Source organism: Pinus tabuliformis, chromosome 3_1 (assembly GCF_031772625.1).
Source record: "Pinus tabuliformis cultivar Carrire ecotype Pingquan chromosome 3_1, CPIR1, whole genome shotgun sequence".
NCBI lineage: Eukaryota > Viridiplantae > Streptophyta > Pinopsida > Pinales > Pinaceae > Pinus > Pinus tabuliformis.
The window spans coordinates 674,403,436-674,412,919 of NC_142301.1; positions in this window are offsets into that span (position 1 = coordinate 674,403,436).

Here is a 9,484-nt window from a genome sequence, read left to right on the forward strand (position 1 = left end):
CAACCCTGCACGCACGTCATTAAGCACACTTACCGGTATCTCGTAGCCTAAGATGTTGCCTTCGCGCAGCCCTACTTGGGGGCTGAACGATGTTATTACCCAAGCCCTTACTATTATTCCACTGATATTTGATTTAACTTAACCTACTTGTATGCGTTAAGTTATACTTAGCAATATAAATCATCCATACAGGTGCGCGCAGTAAATAAACAGTATACTTGCAATTGATATCAAACATGTAATAACTTAAGAATAGGTACAGAATTTGGATAAAACTTATCTTTATTATTCTTTTCTTTGGTTACAGACTCAACTCTGCCCTGTGCACTTAGGTGTAGGGGTCTGCACACTTAGCTGCAGACTTCTAGGCCTCTGCGCACTTAGCTGTAGAGCCTTCTCCTACTCTACAACCCAAGACACACTTTACACTTGCAACTCAATCACTTAGACTTCTCTATTCTTCTATGCCATTCTATTCTCCATTAGTTATCTTTTACATTTAGAGCCTCACTCTATTTATACAATCCCATGGTCTGTGGACCATGGGTAGGCCAACATTACATCCAAAACTAGGGCAGACAACCTTATGACTCTAATATACTTTCGCACCCATAATTCACAGGGCTTTACAACATTATTCGGTCAAATCATGGTCTTTGAGCCCCAAAACATGCCTTGGGTGGATTCCATTCCCAACAGGCCCCCAACACAAACATTGTGACTCACCCTCGAGTCACTCTGTTTGTGTGGCGATCTTGGCACGGAGTTCCTCCAACTATCCTCGAATTGTGCTGATGTCGACAGCGCACTGAGTCGTTGCTTGTTGAATCTATTACATCCTCTGTTCTGAGACCTCTATGTCTGTGGTGCTTCTCTACATTAATGTGTGCATCCCCTGTATATGCATGAGCTTTCCTTCGATGTTTGTCATGATAGTGAAAGCCTCGTCGATCCACGGCTAGACGCATGCTTTGAGAACTACCTCTTTGTGTCGCGTCGCATCCACCTTCTCCTTCAGTGCCTTCTCTTGTTGCATCCTCGCAAGTCGTTGAGTGAGGACTACTATCTGTTCAATTCCTCAGACACTATGATATTGTTGCTGGAGTCACACCTCTGTCTCCAGGTGCTGGATGTTGGGGTCCTCCTACAGAGTTGTGAAGACCTCAAGTGCTTACTCCAACAAAGTAGTACAGTCCTTCACTGCACCCTTGATTTCTTCCAGTCTCGCTGCAATAGCGCTAGTGTGCTATTCTCTAATTTCTAGGGGAGTGGAAGGTTGTGCCTTTAACCGTAGCTCGGTGATCTAAAGATTTAGCTATAGCTGAACCTTGGTCGTTTCCTACCTAGCCTCGTGGACTCCTATTGCAAACCTATGGATCCACACCTCTACTGGTAGATTTGTCGAGATAGCTAGCTCTGAGATGCATCTGCAAGCATCATCTACCACCTGGTCCAATTGTTGATTCTACTACACCAATTCGCCACACTACAAGATGAGTTGTTCTATGTTTATCTTTTGTTCACTAAGAACATGGATCGTGTGGCTCTCCCTCGCACGCAGCTCTGCCATTATCCCATCTTGTAGCAGATATAGTGTTTCCCATGGAAGGGCAGCCAGATTAAGGCCAAGGCCTTTCATCATGCTAACTGACAATCAATCCATCTCATTTGACAACACTAGAGCTCCCTCCAGAAACACTATGGTGTTTTCCATCTCTGCGTGCATCATCTGCTCTACTGCTAAAGTTCTTGTTGTGATGTGAGTTGACAGGGTACCTTCCTGAGGGGGGCGCACCTATAACTCCTGCAACTGCGCTCTGATGGCCCCCAACGTAGTCTATTGCTCCTACATAAAATCCTGAAGGGCCTCGTTTGTGACATTGCGAACTGTATCGCCAATGTCATGCAGATCACCTTCGGTTAAGGTGATCAGGTCAATGGCCAATTTCGAGGCCTTGACCGTCTTCCTCGGTCCTACGCATTTTGTCGTGTGTGGGTGCTTCAGCTAGGTGGACGCGGTCCCTGGGTCCACGCCCCCTTCTGTTTTTTCTGCTTTAGCTCTCTCTTGCTCCTATGAGGGCATTGATTGGCCCTCGTCCACCTTCTCAATCGCTTCCTCTGTCGCATGTGCTACTTCTGTGGCCTTCTTCTGCTCGACGACTTTCTCTACCGCTTTGTGCACTGCCCTTACCTCAGTGGCTGTTGTTTCCTTCCGCCTTTTCTTGGCCAATTATGTGACGTGAAGCTTGGCATCATCCTTCTTCTTCTGTGCTACCACCTTTTCAAGTTCTACAAGATCTGGGGCGCGCCTTTTCGGAGGCCATGTCTCCAAGATAGTGAAGATGGCGTCGTCAGTGGCGATAAAAGGGAGCCTCGTCCACTGCTTCATTGTATCCTTGCGCACCCTAATGTATACATTATGCATGTCAGATTTGAATTCTGAAAAACTCTACAGACTGTTGTACACCATAGGCGACAGGCATGGCCTCCAATTGGTCCACATGCGGATGCTCATCTCCATGAGCACCCAGAATATTTTGGTGTCGCGTATCCATTTCACATCCTTTGTGGCCCAGAGAGAAGCGTACTTCACAGCCTCCAGTAATTCTCTACCAATGATGGGGAATTGACTGTCCTTCAACAATTCCCTTGCTATGAGCACTATGGATAACAAAAACCACGCATAGTGGAAGGTTTTACCCTACTCCTGGGCTTCACGACAATTTTTCAAAAATTCCTCGTAGAGGAATTTGGACCAGTTGAGCTAGACCCCCTCTGCGCACTGCTCAGCTAATCGACCACCAGCACCAGTACCTCATCAGCGCGGCACTTCCTCATAACTTTGCTGGTCAAGATTTGGGTTGCTACGGGTACCCCTTTGGCCTTGATGCTGGACATGGCGTAACCCATCTTCTTCTTCTCCAACTTGTATTTCGTCTTCATGGCTTCTACAAGGGAAAAATCACTACCCTTTCCTTCGAATATGGTTGCGGGGTCCCTTCCTTTGCAGGGGAGCCAAGAATTGTGGCGAATTAGGTCTGTCATGATGTGGATAGGCTCCTCCAGCCATAGATACCCATCATGCACTAGGCAGAGTAGCTGCCTGATGACGAAAATGGTGATGGGCACGCGGTGGAAATGTGGTACCCATAATAACTGCAGCGACCTGGCCTTTTCCACACCACACAACCACTTCCACAGCTCTAACGTTGTCACTGTCCCCTCAGTGTTATACTTCATGAGGTTCCCGATCTCTAGGTGGGGGAGCTTCTCACAGTCAACGAGGTCCCAATCTTCAAACTTCATGGTTGGCACACGGCCTAGGTGTGTGCCTTCAAACACTATACCATCTGGGAGGAGCGGGGTCTGCAGTGAACTCTTGGTTTCGTCCAGGTCCTTTGGCACTTTGGTCTTCCCTTTCCATGGAGGGACATATGTGGGCAGTTTCATTGCAAAGCGTGTAGGTTGAATATCCTCCGCCATATCTTTGTCTTCTTCTGCTGTGATGGTCAAGGCCTGCAAATGTTCTTCTTCCTCATTTGTGTTGATTGTGATAGCTTTCCCTTTTTTTGCCATTGATAGCTTGTTGCGTAGTGGGTTCCTCGGGGACACGCGTATGGGGGCCATTGCTTGTTTATCTTTCTTGGGCCTCAGCATTCGTGGTGATTTGGGGATTTCTACCACAACCTCGATGCCTTCTAGAACATCCTCCACCATTAGGATCTGCACGGCCTCACCGGCGGTTACCTCTTCAATTCCCAAACCATCCTTAGTTGTTGTCATCGTATCTAGGCTGTATTATTTCACTCGCAAACTCAGGGGCTCAATTATCACTTGGCTCTCAATTCTCAGTACTCTACTCAATCACTCAATTCACAAACGACCAAGTGTTGTTTGTTGGGCAGCCCTTTGTGTTTTATAGTGCCTTTTGAATTAGAATTCGACCGTTCCCCCAATTTTGGTCCATTAATGCTTTCTTGGCAGTAGATTTTCCCAAATCCTGCCCATAAATAATGTCTTAAATTCCCTTCGCTTGCTCCATTTGGCCTTAAATCGAGCATCCCATCGTGAATTGTGACTTCAACAGTCACTTTCCGGCCAACCCATGTCGTAGCATAGCCCTCCGTGCATGGGCGTGGACCCTCTGATGCTCTACTTCTGCGCGCATCCTGAATATCACGTAGCTCCCGGGCATAATAGTTTATAGTCCCGCGCTTCCTTTCAACTACCTGGAGCGATAAGACTATCCCTTCCTGCGGTTAGTCAGGTGGTCACACCACCCATGTGGAGCTCCATCCCGTCCTCCACCATGGTTCGCAGAGAATCCCCACCTTCCATTTTTTTGGTCGGCATCGCACACTCTACTATTTTCAATGCACTACCGTGGTCACTACGTTTGGCGATATGTGGTCCAAGCCCAGGCAGTAGACTAACCAGTTCACGACGATAGTTCTCAAACTTGTCATTATGATCATACGCACCTTGCCTTACCATCCTAGGTTCTTCGAGAAACACTTCCTTTATCTTGTCCTCCAACTTCTTGACCTCCGTGTTCATCAAAGTGCTTTTTTTCCTTAATCGTACCCTTTCATTTTCAAGTTCGCGGAATCTAAAGTTTCCTCATCAGATTTCTTCCTCAATTCCTATGTGTCCTGTTTCTTGCGACTATGTGATTCCTTCGTTCCGGGGTTTGTAAGCCGTCATATCTACAGTGCTGCTATGCGTGGACTAGGCTTTGCATGCTCCATAGGGATTACAGCCCCTGCTTCATACTTTGGCTTCGAAAGTGCTTACACGGTCAGGGTTTTGCACATGGTGCTATAAGCCCATAGAACCGCTAGTACACGCAGGTCCTAGTCAGTGCGTCGCACATGGAGGACCGTGTTCAGCACTTCGCACACCTTTTCAAAGGTTTCCCTATGTATAATCTTTGGCGCGCTTGGTTTTATCATACTTCGTCATTCGTTCCCTTATCTTGCTCACTCCTACTTGTTGTTCCTATTTACTATCATGAGGATGGTGTGTGTTCGTGCAGGCTGCATACCATACGCATGTACCCATTTGGAAAGGTGGGTGCACAAGCTGTTTCATCCATCATACCCGGTGTCCATCTATATCTGAGGCTTTCCAAACTGTATGAGCATCCTCCTTCTACATTCCCACCAGTCCTCAAAATTTTGTTGGTGCGTACCCCACCACCTTGCAAGCATAGCGTGTAGCACCCATTTTAGAGCATTGAAACGTTGTTGTTCCTGTACTTCTCTTTCAAATTTGTTCAGGAAATCATCTACTACGGTCAACCCATTATACATAGGCAGATCTCTTGCTTCTATTGCTACACAACATAGTGACTTTATATTCATGTTGCAATTGAGTGTGGTGTTTAGTCAATTTAGTATGTCCTAAATTGCTACATTAATTATCAATCCGGGAGTTGTAAACTGATGAAGTGTGGTGCACTATATGTGCAAGACAACCTCCTTCTTAATTTTTATTGTTTTCTATTTTTATTTTGTTTTGGGGTTTTTATCTTTGTTTATCTCCTAATGTGAATGGGAAATCCTATTCCTAAGTTTTGAGAATACTTTAGAAGGCAAGTATGGATGTAGATCTTAAGGCAATTATGTCCTTTATGATTATTTCCAAAGCTTAACACTTCAGAGGATCTCAAAACATATTAGTGATGAAATTAATACTTGGACAAGAATGTAAATGTGCAGCTATTCAAATCAAACGAATAATGAACTACTGATCATGAAATCACTATCTCTGTTGCTCATCTAAATACAGAAAAATAAGTTAAGCCATTGCACTCAAACAAATAGAAAACTGCAAAAAAGTAAAAGTAAAATCAATTCACTTCACTTATAGTCCGATAGCTCACCAAGTAGTCTTTTCGGGGTTAAGCTATGGCTCTGGAGATAACGTCAATAACATGAGGAATTGATATCTAAACTAACTAACAAAGCAAATGAAAATAAAATCAAGTCACTTCACTTATAGTTCGATAGCTCGCCAAGTAATATTTTCGAGGTTAAGCTATGGCTCTGGAGATAACGTCAATAACATGAAGAACCTGATATCTAATTACAGAAAAATAAAAGTAACATCAAATAACATCACTCATAGTCCAATAGCTTGCCAAGTAGTCTTTTTGGGGTTAAGTTATGGCTCTGGAGATAACGTCAATGACATGAAGAATTTGATATTTAAACTAACTAACAAAGCAATTGAATAAGACTGAGATCAAAGCATAACTGGAATTGAAAAGCTAAGAAAACAAAGTCAGCAAAGAGGCTAATCTCATGTCACTAGTTATTGCAAAAATTGTATGAAAATGCCTGGGCCTAGCCTATCCTGAAACACACACTGATCAGTGTTAGCAAAAATATACAATCCTTGAAAAATCATGTACATGAATGAAACATTAACATCATAACTAACTTATGAAATATACACAGGTGAACAAACTATGAAATATCTACAATGGAAATAAGAAAACCAGCATATAAAAACTTTACAGAAATAAAGAAACAAAACCTCAGCCAACAAGGGCCCTCTGCACGGCCTTGGTTAACATGCTGTCAGTCTAGAATTACGCTCACACAGTCATGTAAAACAGAGTCTTGTTATATTGCAAAACAGAGGAAGGATCCTCTCGTTACAATAGCAGGGCCAATGTCACGGCACAGTACATGAACTAACAGCAAGATTACATCAAAAACTAACTAGCTACATGCGTTTGCAAATGCGTTATTTATAAAGGAAATTACATAACAATTTTCCTATGAAACACCTTCAGCAGAGGACACGTAAAAAGATAGCATCCATGAGCTTAGCATGATGGTTGCCAAGATCATTCAATCTACCAAAAGGTGGCTATTGGATTTACGTCGTGGGGGTAGTCTACAGCTGTCAAAATGTAGCCATGGATCTAGGAACGGCCTCGGACCCTTCACGTGTTGAAAACAGAGACTTGTTTGTCGTAGAACTCCTCATTTGACCACCGTTTGACCAAGGCTTTCCTTTACGAATCTGTCTAAACCAATAGGACCTGGTCCATGTCCAGATCATTTTTGAACTGCCCACATGCCTTGTTTTGCTTGCTGACACCTGCAACCTAGAGATCAACAAAAACAACTGCGGAATCTCAAGTCAGCTGCAGAAAGTGGCTGCATTCCGCAGCTGATGAGCAAAATCTAAGTCAAATAGAAAACACAAAAACATAGTTAGAAAACCACTTAAATGCACTCTCAGAATCAATATGTAATGATTTTTGATAGCTTGTGAGGCACTGGTCAGGGGAAAATGTCTAGAAAAGTGTGCAGAAGAGATGTAGTTTTAGGGCTCAACATACCCCCACTGTGAAGGTGTTGCATGTCTTCATGCAACCAAAACTATGACCATCCTCCCTTCAGTTCATGTGTTTTGAGACCTCTGCTAACACATCTAGCCTTCTTTTCTTCTTTCTTGGTACCACTGTCATTCTAGGCTTCCTCATTAGGCACTTGAATTTTAGGTTGATGAGAGCCCTACTCAACCTCCTGCTCTTTTTCTTTAATTTCCTATTTTTCTTCTGCCACAGCCCAAGATGAAACATGGCGTTGTTGTGAATAATCTTATCCAACCTGCTCTATTCTTTCAATGTTTCATTTTCTCTTTTGATGTGTCTACTTAGGACTTCCAATTCAAAAACTTCATGTTTTAGTGATTGGATTAGAGCTTCTTGGGCTGGGCAGATGAAGTGCCTTGATCTGTGGTAGTCTTCTCTAACGACTCAATAAAATCATACATTTCTTGCTAGGTTGGATCTATCTCAGGTGTTGCCTTTCTTGGGTTGTCCCCAAAATCTGGCTGAGAAGGGCTGATCTCAAAATCTAGCTGAGAAGGACTAATCTCAAAATCTGGTTGAGAAATAGGAGTATGGTGTGGGCTATGGCCAGGAGGGATTGCTGGAGGTTTTTCCGGTGTTTCCCCTCCTAAATCAATGAAGTGGGGCCCCTTAGTTTGTACTTTCCTCAGTTTTCCTTTAAGTCTAGAGCTCCTCCTTAGATTTTGTGAGCTAGTGTCTCCTTTCTCCACACTCTGTTTTTCTTTCCCTTTTCTCTTTGTTGCAGCTGATTGTTCCTGAAGGTAAACTAGTCTCTCGGAAAGTATTTGGTCCTCTTCTGAGGAAGGTTCTGGGGTTTGAGAGATAGCTTCAATATTTCTTTTCCCCTTTAGTTTTCTTTGCTTCTTACCCTCAGTTCTTTCCTTCCTACTTTCAGACAGCCTCTCTTCCTTATCAGTTTCTTTAGCTATGTTAGTAGGAGTGTCCTGAATGTTCACACTTGTTTTCCTTCTCCTACTTTTCCTTTGCTGAGCTACTCTCGAGTGTTTCAGGTGGATCCTAAAAGAAGTTTCTAATCAAGAACTGTTCCCAAGTGTCCTTCTTTTCCTTCAACTATTTTTCGATCAAAATTTTTACAAGGCCATGATGGTAAAGGTGGGGTTCTATGTCCTCCAGATTCTTTTGTACAGTTATGGACATCTTTTTTAGGTTTTTCAAGAGAAAGTAAAGCAAATTGATGGTTTGATTTTCTAGAAAATTCATTAGCAATCAGATGTGGTACATATACATGGACCCAAACTATCCTTCACATGTAATAAACTTCTGGAATATCAATAATAAACTAGTCCACTTTTCTTCTAAAGCAGAGACAGGGATTCCACGTTTGAAAATGGTTATATCCATACCTGGATTGCATAGGATAATCCTCCAGACCCTCTCATCAAAGTTTTTGTTTTTGAACCACCATTCCCCCTCCTGTGGGAGTTCCATAGTTGCTATGATAGATGCCTCCGTGACTGAAAATTTAAGATCTCCAACCTCAAATTCCATGCCATTAAAAGGCCTTGAAAATGTCTTCGTAACTTCTTTATTGTAACCTCTAAATTTCTAGATGAACTGTAGCCACCGTGCCTTCCTTAATACGATTTTCAATTGTGGATACCCCTCCATGAATTTAGGCCCTTCCGGTTCTGCTCTTAGTAAAAGACCCATTCCTTCCTCCTACTTTAAAATACATCTGTGAGTGATGGACTGTGAGTAATGGATTGGCGGAGGCGAAACAATTGTGTTATCGGGGAATGGAGAAGGTTTGTGGAGAAAAAACAGTAGTTATAAACAGAAGAGCAGAGAACAGGTAATGAGAATGAGTTCACGGAGATGTAAATAGGCCAGAAATAAAAATCACAACTTTAATGGGATAGTATGGAAATAGAGTGAGCCCGAATTTTGAACTAGAAGGCTGCAGAATAGGCGTGAGCATGTTCTCAAAATGACTGCGGATTTGTGTGGTGGGACAGAGCCGTGATCAAATAGATTACGTCCTCATAATTACCCAGTTCAGCAGGTGGAATGCCAATGTACAAATAAACACAAGTTAAATTCAGAGGCGGATCATGAAGCCGTGAAAAATTAATGCAAAGTTCATGGTGGAAT